The sequence below is a fragment of the Bactrocera neohumeralis genome, chromosome 4 (assembly GCF_024586455.1).
Source record: "Bactrocera neohumeralis isolate Rockhampton chromosome 4, APGP_CSIRO_Bneo_wtdbg2-racon-allhic-juicebox.fasta_v2, whole genome shotgun sequence".
In the NCBI taxonomy this organism is placed as follows: domain Eukaryota; kingdom Metazoa; phylum Arthropoda; class Insecta; order Diptera; family Tephritidae; genus Bactrocera; species Bactrocera neohumeralis.
This window is the reverse complement of record NC_065921.1, coordinates 73,806,866-73,822,491: the sequence shown is the minus strand read 5'-3', so window position 1 is coordinate 73,822,491 and position 15,626 is coordinate 73,806,866. Positions and strand designations below refer to the sequence as shown.

Below are 15,626 nucleotides of genomic sequence, written 5' to 3'. Positions count from 1 at the left end.
AAACGAAATTTCGACGATCCAAGCGTATTTAGTTTTCACAGCACTATTTCCCTTCCAAAATCCTTGGAATTGCCAACCGATTATATGTTAATATAAATTATTTTTCCATTTTTCTAAAATCCACGAATAGGACCTCTTTTACATTCCCTTTAAAAGTAACTGCCAGGGCTATTAGATTGAAATTCTTACACTAGGTTAGATCGTAGGGTTGATCTAAAACTTGATGGATCTCACTTGGAAAGATATTTGTCCTCCTCATAGATCGACGAAGCATTTTGAGTTCATCACAAATTTATTAAGGCGTCAGTATCAATCCCACCCACTTTCAATCTCAGTCTCGCAAAAGCTGAACTATGTATAAGTAGAAAGTGACAAAATGATTCCCCACGTCTTCCTCCATACACCCTTGGTAAAGAACGAACATTAAAGTACCTTGTCGCACCTGGTGATTACCTTCTGAGCAGTAATTAGTTCGGAGGACCGCTTATGGTTCACTTTGGGGCAAAAGGATCTCACAGTCGCCCAAACTCTGTTTATTGACCAGCGGTTGCCGAGCTCTCTGTAGGTCCACAAGTCCAGCGCCAGAACGCAAGAGGACATCCGTTCCAATCGGATGAAATTGGAGTAAGGATGCTTTCACAAGAAAATTCAAAGGCTTCGCAGGGCCTTGCGATTCCGCTTTGTTCTGTCACCCACAAAAGTCTAGTATGGAGGAAGCTTGATGCTATTGCTAATGAGGTTATGCACTTTTGACTAGTTTTGAGCTCACAGTCAGCGATCTCAAAGCCATTAAAGTCGCTCGGCTATCGTAGTGAATACACCCGTCTCTGAAGGAGGCAGCACTTCGGAGCAAAAATAAATTTTAATCTTGTGCAAAGCAAATGCCGAACTATTTCGGTTACCAAAGAGTGACGCTTACTGGGTACCAACCATTTGTTGAACTGCTATTGTGAGTTCGACTCTAGAATATTGTCCTTCAGCGTGTTGGCTGTCACATTAGCAAACACACGTCGATTTTTTTAATTTTTTTTATCATTTCACCTTTTTTCTGAACTGCATATATCACATTGTAACTACTCTTATATGTATATATGTGTTAATGTATGCATGGTACGCCATCGGTAAGTGGATTTGCCGCGCGAGGAATTGACTGCATTTCAATCGAATCCGCAGCGTTTCTCAAAGCGAGGGCGTCAATAATGTTGCACTCATCCATAAAAATAAAAAAAGAAGCTTTTATATACATAAATATATGGAAAGCCAAACAGCATTTTACTCGTACGAAAAAAACTAACGGCAAATTTGAAAATATTCACTCTCAAATGGCTGTAGGTGTGTCACGCATTGGCGGTAAATGCTGCATTTGCAAGTTTCGTTCGCATGCTTTGTGTTAGTTTCGTGCAACTGCGCCATATAACGGCAGTTGTTGTTTTATTTTTCAAGCTGGCAATAGCGCATATTCACTTTTCTGCATTTCAACTTCGAATGCCAAGCATTTAACACTCCCTCAATTGTTGTTTTGCCGCATTTGTTGTTGCTGTTGTGTTTTTATACTTTTTAGTTTTATGATTGCTCGCTGCCATTTAACTTTTTCACTTGTTGGTCTCATGCCACGTCCCTTCCGTTCCAAACTGGCAGAGTTCTCGCACAATGCAACAAGGTCAATTCAATGTCATAACTGTTCATGCCATGGATGGTGGGTGTAGTGCAGAAATAAACTGAAAACGAAATAAATGTAAATTGAGTAAACTGCAACAAGCTTGGAATACTACAATCGAAAGCCGGAGAAGGGCTAAAAGCTTCCAAACTTAAAATAAACTTTGGTCCATACATGAGTTCTTGAATTTTCGAAATATTAGTAAGCCTTTAAATAATCCGAATTAAATGCGTTTAGAGTAGTGCTCCCATAGTTCGATCATAAATTACGTTATATGGTTGATACAAAGGTGAAAGAGGAAAGAGGAAAGGATCGCACTTGATTATAACCATACTTTGCTTAGGAAGTGCTGCATGCCTACGCCACTAGCTTGCAAAACCGACAGTTTTCTGTCAACCAAATACTCAATTATGCATATGACATCCTAACCTCCGGTGATCCTACCGTATTTGAAATTGTAAGCTCCAATTACCAATTTTTCTGGAACCTTTCTTTAATGGTCTTATCAGCTTGACCGCTATCGCTTTGATGGGTTGATAAGCAGGCTGTTTTCACTGTACAACTCTATATCCCAGTAACCTAACGCAAGATGGACACATTACCTTGCTGATAAGTGTTTAATCTTTTCCATGCTCTTTAAGCTACTAAAGTTCCGACGGAACTAAATTATAACTTGACCTCGACTTGAAAAATTTACACAAATTTCTTTCACAGTCTTTACTAGGTCGGTAGACACCACTTACACGGTTATAGCCGAGTTAACAACAGCGCGCCAATCGTTTCTCTTCTTCGTTTGTTGACGCCAATTGTTGATACCAAATGCAGCCAGCCCTTTTCCACGACTTTTTCGGCGAGTGGTGAGTCGAAAACTGTCAAAGCTGGAGTTTTCTCAACCATCCGGACAACACAACCTAACCAGCCTAGCTGCTGTCTTTTGATTCACTCAACTCTGTCAATGTCGAAGTATACATATCTCGTAATCATTCTTTGACTGCGGTATTCGCTGTTATCAATTCGCAAAGAACCATAAATCTTCCGCAGAACCATAAATCTAAAAAAACCTTTATCTCGTATCCTGCAAGCGCCGACACAAAACACAAAATTACCCATTTGATTTAAAAGTTTAGTCGTGGTTCCCACTATCCCACCACCATTTTTTTTGTGCTGTTATCGACTAATATATGACTTCGATATGAAAAAAGTCTGTGGAATTGTCCATTTTATTTGAAAGTCTGGTCCCGATTTCAGCTATTCTTTCTGATATTTTCGAGTAATTGATATAAAAATATAGGATAATAACACTTTTAATATGTACATCCTAGTTTATTCGGTAATAATGCACCTCCTCTTTAAAATCGGGCATTTGGTATATCGTCTCTGTCAATAATTCTATGCAGTTTGATCTTCCCTTTGTCATATTCTTCTGGTGTCATTCTCAGAATTGAACTTACTTACACTTTGCTTTATTATTACACGTACAAAAAGTTTTCGGTATTACGAAATGATTCCACGAGCTTCTGATTACGCTATCAAGTTCTTGGGATACTCGGAAAGCTTTTCGTTGCTTTTAATTTCTTCAAAAAGTTATTTTCTCTACAATAGTATGGGGTTGTCTATTATATGTACGAGTATATGAACATTAATCATCCCCATAAGCAAAGTAATCTAGGGGCTGATGTTCAGAGCATACTGAAGTTATGGAGGGAACACTTCTCCAGACTGCTGAGCGCCAGTGAAAGTGTAACATCTGGAGATGGCGAATCTGATTTCCCAATCGAAGTCAATTGAATAGGTGTTCCACTGTCCGACCATGATGAGGTTCTAATAACAATTACCCGCCTGAAGAACAACAAAGCGACAGGGGCCGATGGATTACCGTCCACGCTATTCAAATATGGCGGCGAAGAACTGATAAGGTGCATGCACCAGCTTCTTTGCAGATCATGGTCGGATGAAAGCATGCCCAATGATTGGAACTTAAATGTGCTTTGCTAAATCCACAAAAAGGGGCACCCCAAAATCTGCGCCAATTACCTTGGGGTTTGCCTCCGTAATATCGTATATACGGTCTTATCGAGCGTGGTGTGTGAAAGACTGCAGCCCAACGTCAACCAACTGATTGGACTTTATCAGGGTAGGTTTAGAACTGTAAAATCTACTATCGACTAAATTTTTATCATACCCCAAATCTTGGAAAAGACCCGTGAAAAGAGTTCGTCTATTTTGGAACCAGTATTAATACAAACAAAAATGTCAGCCTCGAAATCCAACGCAGAATAAGTCTTGCCAACAGGTGGTCCTTTGGACTGAGTAGGAAATTGCAGAACAAAGTCCTCTCCCGACGAACAAAGACCAAACTCTACAAGTTTATTATTATCTTTATTTCTTGTTTAGTCGGTTGAAAAAAAGCATTGCCTAATCAAAAAGCGAGAGTTAATAGTTAAGTTAAGAGATGAAGGCAAGACATATAAAGAAATCGAAGAAATGATTGGTCACTGCTCCGATGATATTTAATGCTATTCATCATACTATTAAGTCGGAAACTTGGTGGTAAGCGCAAGACTTCATTGAATCTAATGGTCAAAAATAATTAAAAATGTGAATCTGTCACAGTTAGCCGAAGGCTAATAGAAGCTAATTTACATGCAAGGAGTCCGAGAAAAGTACCCTTTTGACGAAGAAGCACGTCAATTGCAAGAATAAAAAGTTTCGAAAGACCATATGTATCGGCCCGCCGAAAAGTGGCACAATATTGTATTTACGGATAAGATCAAAATTGTTTTGTTTGGTGGTATAGGCTCCAGGCAGTGTGTTCGTTGTCTCCCAAACACAGAATATCACCCAAGGTACACCACAAAGACAGTAAAGTATGTTGAGCTAAACACTATGGTGTGGGCTTGTTTCTCGTATGCTGGCGATGGTCCAATCTCTTTGATCACTGGCATTATTGACCAAGCAGTGTGCATTAATACATTGAAAGATGTAATGCTACCGTATGCTAGTTGGAAAATGTCCTTAAAATGGACATTTCTTATCATGTGATTTGACTGTTAAATAGTTAGTAGTCACCGGCACTACTATTTTCGTGAACACAGCTGTAGCTAAATTTCGTTTTCCGCTATTTGGCGCCGTTTTTATAACAGCCCGGCTAGCTCAGTCGGTAGAGCATGAGACTCTTAATCTCAAAGTCGTGGGTTCGAGTCCCACATGGTTGTTCATTGATAGGAAACTTTCCTTTCCTTTGGACAAGTGTAAGAAGAAAAATAAATGCATTTACAAGCAGCGATTCAAATAATTTTCCGGCAGAAGAGACAAAGTCGTCTCTTTTAGAGCTAAAACCTATTGGGTTCCTTAAAAACATTTGTTTAAGAATCAGAAAATTCTTATGGTATGTGGTGAGCATTTGTACAACTCTGGTGTGTGAAACTATCGGAATAGATGACTTTTTGAAAGTATTTTCAACCTTTTTTGCAACTATTTCTGTAACCTCTTTACTCCTAGGTTCATAGTTGTCGCCTCGGAGTCGCCCTATACGAAATCTTTCAAACTGATAACACAAAAAAACATCCTGGTAAGTAGGTAACTGGGACTCAGAGAGATTGTACGGATATATGCCAAACACAGGACACTTCTGTCTAAATTTAAATTTAGATACAGACATTTTGAGTTCTGTGTTCTGTTGAGAGAATATAAGTGATAGCACTCGGCGAAATCAACGACAAGAGTGAAGGAACTCGATGAAAAAATATTTATGTGGAGACCAGTCCGAACGTGTCCTTTGGCGTAGGTGAATGAATGTGAGTGATAGCACTCGGCGAAATCAACGTCAAGAAGTGTGGCCGCAAGCCGATTTTCACCTTGCGCTGTGGCGCGCCGCCTTTTCGCTCGTATCTCGGGAACGGTTCGTCCTACGGCCATGATCACATACCATTTCGGTAGCAAATGACGTGACAAATAACTTTTGTTTTATACATTTTGCCATGAGATGCGTATTTCAGGCGCTAGGTAGACAATTTCACGATTTTAGGCTAATTTTCGAGATTTCAAGGCCGGAGTTGGGGTTGAAGATGCAATCCGATTTCAAAACAAAAAGTTGCATTGAAATCAGGAAGTACTAAGGCAACTTTTCCGCACTATTAGAAATCCCGAATCGAAAAAAGTCCGGAATCGACCCACCCTACTGCCCAATGCATCAAAAGGGGGACCCCACAATCTGCGCCAACTACCGTCAACAAACTGATTGAACTTTATCAGTGTGGCTTTAGACCTGGAAAATCTTCTACTGACGAGATTTTCACCACGCGTAAAATCTTGGAAAAGACCCGTGAAATGAAGTTCGTCACACACCACTCTCTGCCGATTTTAAAGCCACCTTCGACAGCACGAAAAGGAACTGCCTCTATGCTATGTATGAATTTTTTATCCCCGCAAAGCGGTTTAAACTGACGTTGAGCAACACCAAAAGCTCCATCAGGATCGGGAAGGACCTCTCCGAGCTGTTCGTTACGAAATGAGAAGGGAGAATTGGTCTCAACAACCGCGCCGTTTGTTCTGATTTCTACAGACTGTATAAGGAACGAGGGCAAGTCGAAATATCTCCTGTCATCAAACAAACACTCATCGCACTCATGACCACGTCACTGTTGACAGTCATAATTTCGAAGTCTTAGATAATTTCGTCTATCCTGGAACCAGTATTAACACCAATGACAATGTCATCCTAGAAATTCAAAGCAGAATAACTCTTGCCAAAAGTTTCTACTTCGGACTGAGTAAGCAATCAAGAAGTAAAACTCTCTCTCTCGACGAACAAAGATAAAACTCTATAAGTCACTCTTCATCCCCGCCCTGCTCTATGGTGCAGAGGCATGGACAATGACATCATCTGATGAGTCGGCCTTAGGAGACTTTACGCATTGGCAATGGCGAATACCGCAGTCGATGGAACGATCAGCTGTACGAGGTAAAGAACAAACCAGCTTTGAAAGTTTTCGATTGAATACTCGTCGGACGGCCTTCAGGTGGAGAAGGACCCGGCAGCACTTGGTATCTGGAATTGGCGAAGAGAAGAAACGACTGGCGCGCAGTTTTTAACTCGGCTATAACCGTAAGCGGTGTATACGCCAGTAAAGAAGTAGAAACTACTTTTATAGCAATAACTTTCTTGAAAACTACCATGATGATTCGTGTATTAAATATTTGTTTAAAATTTTTACATTGAATATCTTATATTGAACCAACATGTTTAATATAAGGAAGGAGGCTATTTATGAATAAAGACTGAAGAAAATATTTTAATTGATGAACCAAATAAAATATATAAAATTAAAATTATTAATTTGAATTTTTTTATATATAGAAAAAACTGGTTCTCCGTTATTTGGCGGCGTTGTTATAACAGCCCGGCTAGCTCAGTCGGTAGAGCATGAGACTCTTAATCTCAGGGTCGTGGGTTCGAGCCCCACGTTGGGCGACTGTATATTTTTTAAATCGTTTTTTCTTAATCACGTGATAAATTAATATATTCAGGATGAAGAGGCGAGCCAAAATGAATTCAGTAATTGGTTCAGAAGACATACTGTCTTCTACTCTAGGCCAAAAAGATCTAGCAGCAGCGAATCTCGTCGCAAAATACCAATCGAGATCCAACTTAGTAACATTCCAAAATGAGTAAGACAAGTCTGATGATGAAATGCTTGATGTTACTTCTAGTGACGAAAACTCTCCTTTACCAGCTTTAAACGCACAACGCTAATATTGCTGATCTACTGTGGGTGTAAATGCTTATCTCCGTTAGAGAGATTGCACTTCGTAGCAGTACGTCTACGTGACCTTAATAGCAGCAGACAGAGAGCTCCTTACAGTAAACCCATAATTTCAAACCATCTGTGAAAAGTCCCACTTCACATCTTCTGCAGCTTTACAGGTACCACCTCAAGGTTCAATTTTACCTCAAACTTGTCAAGGGCTTTAACTACCTCCTTCGGCGCACATTTTTGAAGACTGATGTCGAAAAAAGTGCTTACAGCAAAATCTTTGTGCAAAAGCGCTATGACACTACTTCGTTCAAGATCTGTAGATCTAGGCATGCTGAGCCCTTAACAGTTTGCTTCTCGGTATTCTGCGCCTAATGTACAGAAAATGAGTCTCTCCAACGTTTTCCGTCAGTCCTTTCCAACTTTCGGTTGAAGCGCCATCTTAAACAGTCTCCACGCCCTTTTGCAGTTAAACTCTTAAACAAAACTATGTTTTTAGTTTTCCCCGAATAAATCACTTAGGACCGTTTGCTGAATGCCTGGTTAACAGCCATCTGTCACTTAAGTTCTGGTTGACTTAACCAAGACTCCTTCTTTCGGTAAGAAAAAAAACATTTTTAAGCAGAATTTAACTGACAGATGGCTGCTAAACAGACATTAAAGAAACGGTCCTTGAAGTTTCAAAATATAACTCTAGGATTAAGCAATGATCGAAAAAGAACTTAGTATATATGGTACTTTTATATAGCGGAATCAAATTTCTGGTGCTGAAACGTTAAGAGTATCGGAAAAGGCCTTCAGTGATAATGGTTTGTCGCGAGCAAGTGTTTTTGGTCGGTACAAATTATTCAAAAAGGTTCGAGAACGCGTTGAAAACGAACCACGTCCAGGTCGCCCATCAACATCAACTGATGATCAACACGTTAATAAAATAAAGGAATCGGCGCCTCAGAATCGACGATTAACAGTTAGGAATCTTCCTGGGATCGTTGGAATATCCTAAGTATTAGTGAAATCCATTTTGAATTTCCATTTGGGCCTAAGGAAAGTGAAAGCACAATTGGTTCCAAAATCACTAAATTTTTTTGAAAAACATTCCCAATTTCTTTGTACCGGCTAAATTGTCAAAAACGAATACTATTTATGCGAAGCTATTCGTTAAAAGAGGCCGGAATTATGGTCTGACAACTCCTGGTTTTTGCACCACGATAATGTACCGTCGCATACTGCATTGATTCTTCATGAGTTTTTCGCCAAATTTTGTGTCTCAGCCATCATACTCGCCTGATTCAACTCAGAGTGACTTCTAGCTATGCAGTAAACTCAAACGATCACTCCGGGGAAACAGTTTTGAGTCGTTTGAAGACATTAAACGTGAATCGCTGTGCGCATTGAAGGATATTCCAAAAATTGGCTTTAACAACTCTTTCGAGGAAAACAAGTTGGCACCAGTGTATTAAGGCCAAGAGGGATTACTTTGAGGGGAAGATACAGATTTTGAAAGAATGAATATTAAACCAAATCTTACTATTTCTTGCTCATAATACTAGGTTCAATAAATTTTGTCGCTGTGAAGTTTCATTTCAATCTGTCTTTTCATTCTTTGTTTACAAGCCATTTAGTGTCGCCGCGTCACAGTATTTTTTTACAATGGAAAAAATTTAATATCGCATAGTGATCAATTCTTATTTATGGAAGGTGTAGCACCAAAAGAAATTCTCGAGCGAATGTTAAAAGTGTATAATGATTGTTCACCTACAATCAGAACAGTAGAAAGCTGGGTTGCTGAATTTAAACGTGATCGTACAAGCCTTGAAGGCGATCCACGTGAAGGTCGTCCAAATAGCGCATCAACGCTAGAAATCATAGCTAAAATACAGGATATGGTTTTGGAAGATCGTCGATTGACTGAGAGAGATTTAGAAGCGGCTCTACACATCTTATTAGGCAGTGTCAGCCATATTTTAAGTGAAATTTTGGGTTTTAGAAAACTGTGTGCACAATGGGTGCCGCAATCGCTATCAATGGAACAAAAACACGTTTGAAGGCGATTTTCTCAGTCAGTGGATTTTGTGCGTTGATTTATCACTATGGATGAGACTTGTAGCTATCACCATGATCCTGAATCAAACCAAGAGGCTGAAGAGTGGTGTGAACCTGGTTGTTCGGCTTCGAAACGAGTTCGTGTCCGGAAATTGGGCAAGCAGGTTATGGCATCAGTTTTTTGGGATGCGAGGGAAATTTTCTTTGCCGATTACTTGCAAACTGGTAAAACAATTAATTCTGAATATTATTGCAACCTTTTGGACCAGTTGAAGGAAAAAATTCGTGAAAGAATAAGAAAGAATAAGAATAAGAAGAAAAAAATCCTTTTTCATCAGCACAATGCACAAGTGGATTTTGACAATGGCTAAAATCCATGATTTAAAGTTCGAATTGTAGGAGCATCCACCGTATACACCAGATTTGGCCCCCGCGACTTCCATTTATTTCCAGAACTCAAAAAATTTATGCGTGGCAAGCGTTTTTCATCAAATTAAGAGGTCATAACGGCTGTTGAAGCGTATTTTGCAGACCTTCCAGATTATCACGTCAGGGATGGGATCTACAGATTGGGGGATCGTGGGAGCAAGTGTATTAATGCTCAGGGAGATTATACTGAATAATAAAGTGTATTTTGAGTCATAAAGCTATGCTTTGCTTATAAAACGACAAAACTGATTGAACAAGCTGGTAGTATAACGGCAATCTTACAAGAAATCCTTAAGCTACAAAGCATTCTTTCTGGACAGTAAATCTCAATTTTCAACTCAACACATAAAAAGTGATCCCCACAGCTTGCTACTTATAATACGCTTGTCCCTTTTTATGCGCAAATTATTTATGTGCGACATTTTCTAATACCGTTATGCGTGATAGCGCAAAGCAAAATCCATTTAAAACCAAACGCTAGAAGTCGAACCGTCTTAGTGGCGGTATCGGACCACACACTCCTACACTACTAAACTATTTGGTGCGCGAATAATAAAAAGCATAAAGTTTCCTTTAAACGCTGGTGCAGCAATTTTCCGATTTGAAAAGTATAAAATTAGAAAGAATACGAACAAAAAAAAACCGAAAAACTTTAACGCACGCAATGTTGAATGATTCGAAGGGGAGATTTGTATTGGAAATTGGCTTTACAAAGCAAGGATGTGCAAGGATATGCAATTGCTATTGAAATGTAAAGGAAGTGGGGTGCATGTATGTGTGTGTGTTGGCACATAAAATGGCTTACTTAAAACCGGACTGACAGCTCAATGTGTACTGAATTATGACAGGTCAAGGATTGCACCAAAAAATAAAGACATTCGACAATAGCCGCAGGATGAGTCGCAGAGAACACAAAACTTGAGGGGACCACGGTCGCTGGCATTTACCACGACCAAAGTGGCAAAAGTGTTTGTGCGCTGATTTCGAAGACACTTGTGCTCGCCACTTCGCTTTGCATCTTTATGTCTTCATGCCACTTGTGCGTATATTTTTCATACCGCCAAAGTGGACGCATGCACGGCAAACCCTAATCCAATGAACCGTTGCATTTGCTGCACATAAAAGTAAATGCATTGTTGGCTTTATGTGTGCGTAATCGGACCCCCGCAAAGTCCGTGCAAATAAACAAATATTACAAATGTTGCCAGTAACAAGTTGACTACAGTTGCGCTAAGAATATGACAAGCTGATACTTGCGCGTCTCCTTGCGCCGTCACATTTACGCGTTCCACCGCATGTGCAGCAGCTTTGCCACTTAACAGTTGAATACGCAAATAGTCGAAAAGATTTCCCCGAAGTGCACTTATTTCGTTTTTTTTTTTGGTTTTTTTTTACAGTTTGTTGATAGTTTGATAGTTTGCGTTGGCAATTTTTCTCAGCAATTGTGGAAATGCAAAAGTTTCACATTTGTAAAAGCAAACGCGTTGGTCTTCATGTAAGTACATGATATGGCTCCCCTCATTTCTCATTTTGAAATGTTAAGCATATATCATATCCTTGAGTGCAAATCAGCGTAAAAATGTTTAAAGATTTAATGAAACGCACTTGGCATTTGGAAAGGGAAGAATTTAAATTCCGGAGTTAAATTTCCACTGAAAACGAACGTGCTGGGTCCAGACATTATAATTGTTGAAAGTGGAGACACGCTTCGGCGTCGTTCGCAGCAACTCGGACTGACATATGGAACGACTTGGCGCGTTTTACATCGAGATCCTAAATTGAAAGCGTACAAAATACGGCTTGTGCAAGAACTAAAGACGCTCGACCTTCCCAAGTGGCATTGCATCGCCTTATGGGTTAAGGTTCGAAAAAGATCCAACTTTTACGAGCCAAAGTTTGTTCAGCGATGAGGCCCATTTCTGGCTCAATAGGTATGTAAATAAGAAAACCTGCCGCATTTCGGACGAAAAGTGACCTGAAGAGTGTTGCATCTTCATGCAGAAAAAATAATGGTATGGTGTTCATCATCGGTCCATATTTCTTCAAAACACGGCCGGTGAGAACATAACCGTCAATAGCGACCGTTATCGAGCAGTGATAACCAACTTTTTGATGAATGAAATTGAAGCTCGTAATCTCGGCGCCATCTGGTTTCAACAAGACTGCGCCACTTCCCATACATCGCATCAATCAATAGATTTATTGCGGGAACACTTCGGTGCGCAGATAATTTCACGTTCTTGGCCAATCGATTGATCACCAAGATCGTGTGATAGATATCACACCGTTAGAATTTTTTCTGTGGAGATATGTAAAGTCTAAAGTCTATGCGGACAATCCCGCTTTGAATCAGGCCTTGGAGCAAAACATCACGAGTGTCATTCGTTTGTTACCAATTGAAAAGCTCGATCGAGCCATCGAAAATTAGACTCAACGAGAATTTCCCATTCATTTTAAAGTTTATATTTTTTTTTTTGCTTTAAAAAAGTAGAGAACCGCGAAGTGGATCGCCTTTTACATTGCCTGTATACTTTCTTCAGATTTGGTCTTTTTAACACCTCTAACTTAACTTATACATATGTAGTTTGGTTTACCATTGCATATGTATGATTTAACGTAATAATTCGAGTTTCCCCACTTAAAAAATACATCTATCAAGCGAGTCACACGTTCGGTGAATGGGCCCCAAACGGGATGGCTAACGATCCCTATTTTCATAAGAGAATTTGATCAGCAATGAAGCTCACTCTCGTTGATGGGGTACGTTTATAAACAAAATTGTCGCATTTGAAGTGACATTAGACATCTTTGAGACGCCGTTACATGCCCAAAACGTCACTTTATAATGTGCTCTATAGGCACAGGACATCATTGATCCATATTTATTAAAAAATCTGGCCCTAACGTTACACTCAATGGTGAACTCTTTATCATAGAGCCTTGGCTCTTTTGTGTCTGAATTGGAACATATGGCTGTGGACCGGCTTTGGTTCCTACGTGACGGCTTTTGGTTTTATGGCATACCAACGAAGCAATAATTTGTTGGAAGCAACTTTTGGTGAGCGCATTATCTCTGGTCGTGAGCCCGTGGCATGACCTTGAAGATCGTACGGTTTAACCCGGGTGGACGATTTTTTTCTAGGGTTATGTGAAGTCGCTTGGCTATGTATATTAGGACAAAACCATCAACGCCTTGAAGAGAATATTTGGGCCGTTATTGCTGGCATACGGCCCCAATTTTCGCAAAACACATTTTTAAACAAATAACGGAACGGAAGTACTTGGTCAGAGCATTATACAGGTAATATTTCTTCTTGCCACCATACATCTAAAACAAAAAATACCCATGATATATATTCGCAAAAGACATACATAAGTGGAATATAGAGCCTCAATTGTTGACTGAACGTGACACCGTGTCCGTTTCTGTTTCGAGTTTCGAAAAAGAAATTAAGTTTCGGAGCTAAGCGCCCGCTACGGACGAATATATGCAAAGCGTCGTCACAGTCCTTAACCGAATGTATAGTAAATCTGGATCCGGTTTGACCACGTAGACCCCACCGCCCTATAAACGGACGTTAAATGGTTCTAAAATGAGTCAAAGCTTGCGGAAAATGATTGAGGAGGAGTTATTTAAGTTAGAAGCTGTTCATGAATTTCATTTTTCAAACTGAGTTGACGGCCATTAAAGTAGCAACAGACCAACAACAAGCAACAGAGATTGTTTCAGACCGTACTTTACATCACAAAGGTGAAAATCCACTCCGATAGCTGTGCAGCAATACTGACTGTTATTTGCTCTAGATTAGTAAAGGTTTCCTTAGCTTCGCTATATTTTGAAACGAGCCATTTCTTGATACGACTCGGATGAACGCCTGGCCACAGCGGGACAGGAAGTACAATTCCCTTCCGCTTATACATTTGATAGGAAATGAATTTCCGTTTCAATATCCGTAGAATAGGTACAAGTAGGAGCTCCGCTGTTTTCCTACTGGTTAAGTACATATGTATATCGCAAGATATTTAGTAAACTTCTCACTCTCCCCTTTTCCTTACTTGCATCCACTTGATAAGTTTAAAAGCAGTCGTTTGAAAAGAAACCAAGTAAAAACATCTCAACAGATCCTATGGACAATCGTGCCGCGTTGCGGGATTAAGGATGAGACATCTGTGATCTTATCGTACCGATGAGCTAGCAGAAAACGAAATAACACATCTAAGCTTAGGTTCTAGGAAATTTTGTGTACCTTCGGGACTCTTCAGCATATGAGAGGAGATGAAAAAGAGATCACGATGCGAAATAACTAAATGCAATTCATGATTTTCCCCGAAACTTGGTTGAGGGGTTGATCCTAACTGGGATGTCATTTGGACAACCTAGAACGCCGGTAAGTTGTGTTACCTAAAGCTCATATATATCAGATCATTCATTTTTTATCTTTCAAACGCAGGACAATGGAGGAGAAAGAGCCTGGATGTTTCTAACTCGCCCTCTTCCATACAGTTTTGTCTACCAGCTTCCGACAAGATTTTTAGCCTTACCATATGAGTGCCTATTGGACAGAGTCGAGTAAAAACCCTTACTAACTAACGGAAATATGAACTTTGCTTAAAGCAGGTAGTTCAAAAGATCTCCTGTAATCAACTTTAGGCTAAAAGGGTCTTGCAGTCGCACAGGAACGGGTAGTCGAACAGCGTCTGTTAAGCACACGCGAGATACATTGATCAAATGCTAGTACTTAAGAAGCCAAGGAAGATCCAACTCGGTCCTATTCCGATGTTATCGAGGCAAGGGTATACACCTTTTTATAGTAGGAAGAAGCATCGAAAGCCGGAGCGCGGAACCTTAATCCGCTAAGACTAACCTACTCTCAAGTCATATTACTTCATGGGAGAGATGATTTTAAGTCTCATTTATCATACGGACTGACTGACGCCTAAGCTTTCCATTTACCAGAAGACTGACACATGAGTGCTGTCAAATTCCTCACCGAAAATCTATCGCAAGCGAAGTTTTAACTTTTCCCTTACATATGAAAAACGAGGGTTTTGAAAACGAGCGTCTTCTATGCACTCTGTACACGTCGAACAGTACGGACTAAGGTCGTGATGGAGTCGGAACAGATAGCTTCTAAAGCGTCCAAGTCCACTCAGTATTAGGAATAGAGGAGGAAGTCTTTGTCCTCATGTTGACTATCTATTCTCAAATGGATGTCCAGGATTAGTCTGTGGGTCCTCCATCCTCTGGTTGAGGTTACCCATCTGGCTAGTTCATCGGCTTTGTTATGACCAGGCACCCAAATGAAATAGGCTGCACTTCGTAGCAGTACCGCCACCATGTTAGCAGCCATTTATGTAGTGCCGATAATCTAAGAATAACGTCCGTCTTATTGTCTGTACTAATTCACTAGCCTTCTTAGGTTTTGAGCTATCGATCTGAAATTTTGCAGACAGTCTTTTCTTTCTTAGAATCTGGTCATTTTTCGGAGCCGCCGATAACGGACTGACCGATCATAATCAAGTTCTTGCGTGGAAACTTTTGCGTTTGTCAAGGGTATTATAGCTTGAAAGCAAACGAAGTAAACGTGTTTTCTTTTTTTATTTTTGTCTTTAACAAAGCAATTTCTCGCAAAAAGTCACTGAATTAACCTTTGACTAAAGGTTATTGAATGCCATAATTTAATTGCTTGTAATGCATGCACCGAAAGAGGGAACGAGCTCAAACTGAATTATCGTAGAAA

At 40.0% G+C, this 15,626-nt stretch overlaps 1 non-coding gene across 1 annotated transcript; it reads left to right on the top strand.

Annotated features, from left to right (window-relative positions):
* The first annotated feature begins 7,057 nt into the window (after window positions 1-7,057).
* Window positions 7,058-7,130, top strand: Trnak-cuu (transfer RNA lysine (anticodon CUU)). Its single transcript has one exon. It is a non-coding gene; the product is annotated as a tRNA-Lys (tRNA).
* The last annotated feature ends 8,496 nt before the right edge of the window (window positions 7,131-15,626 follow it).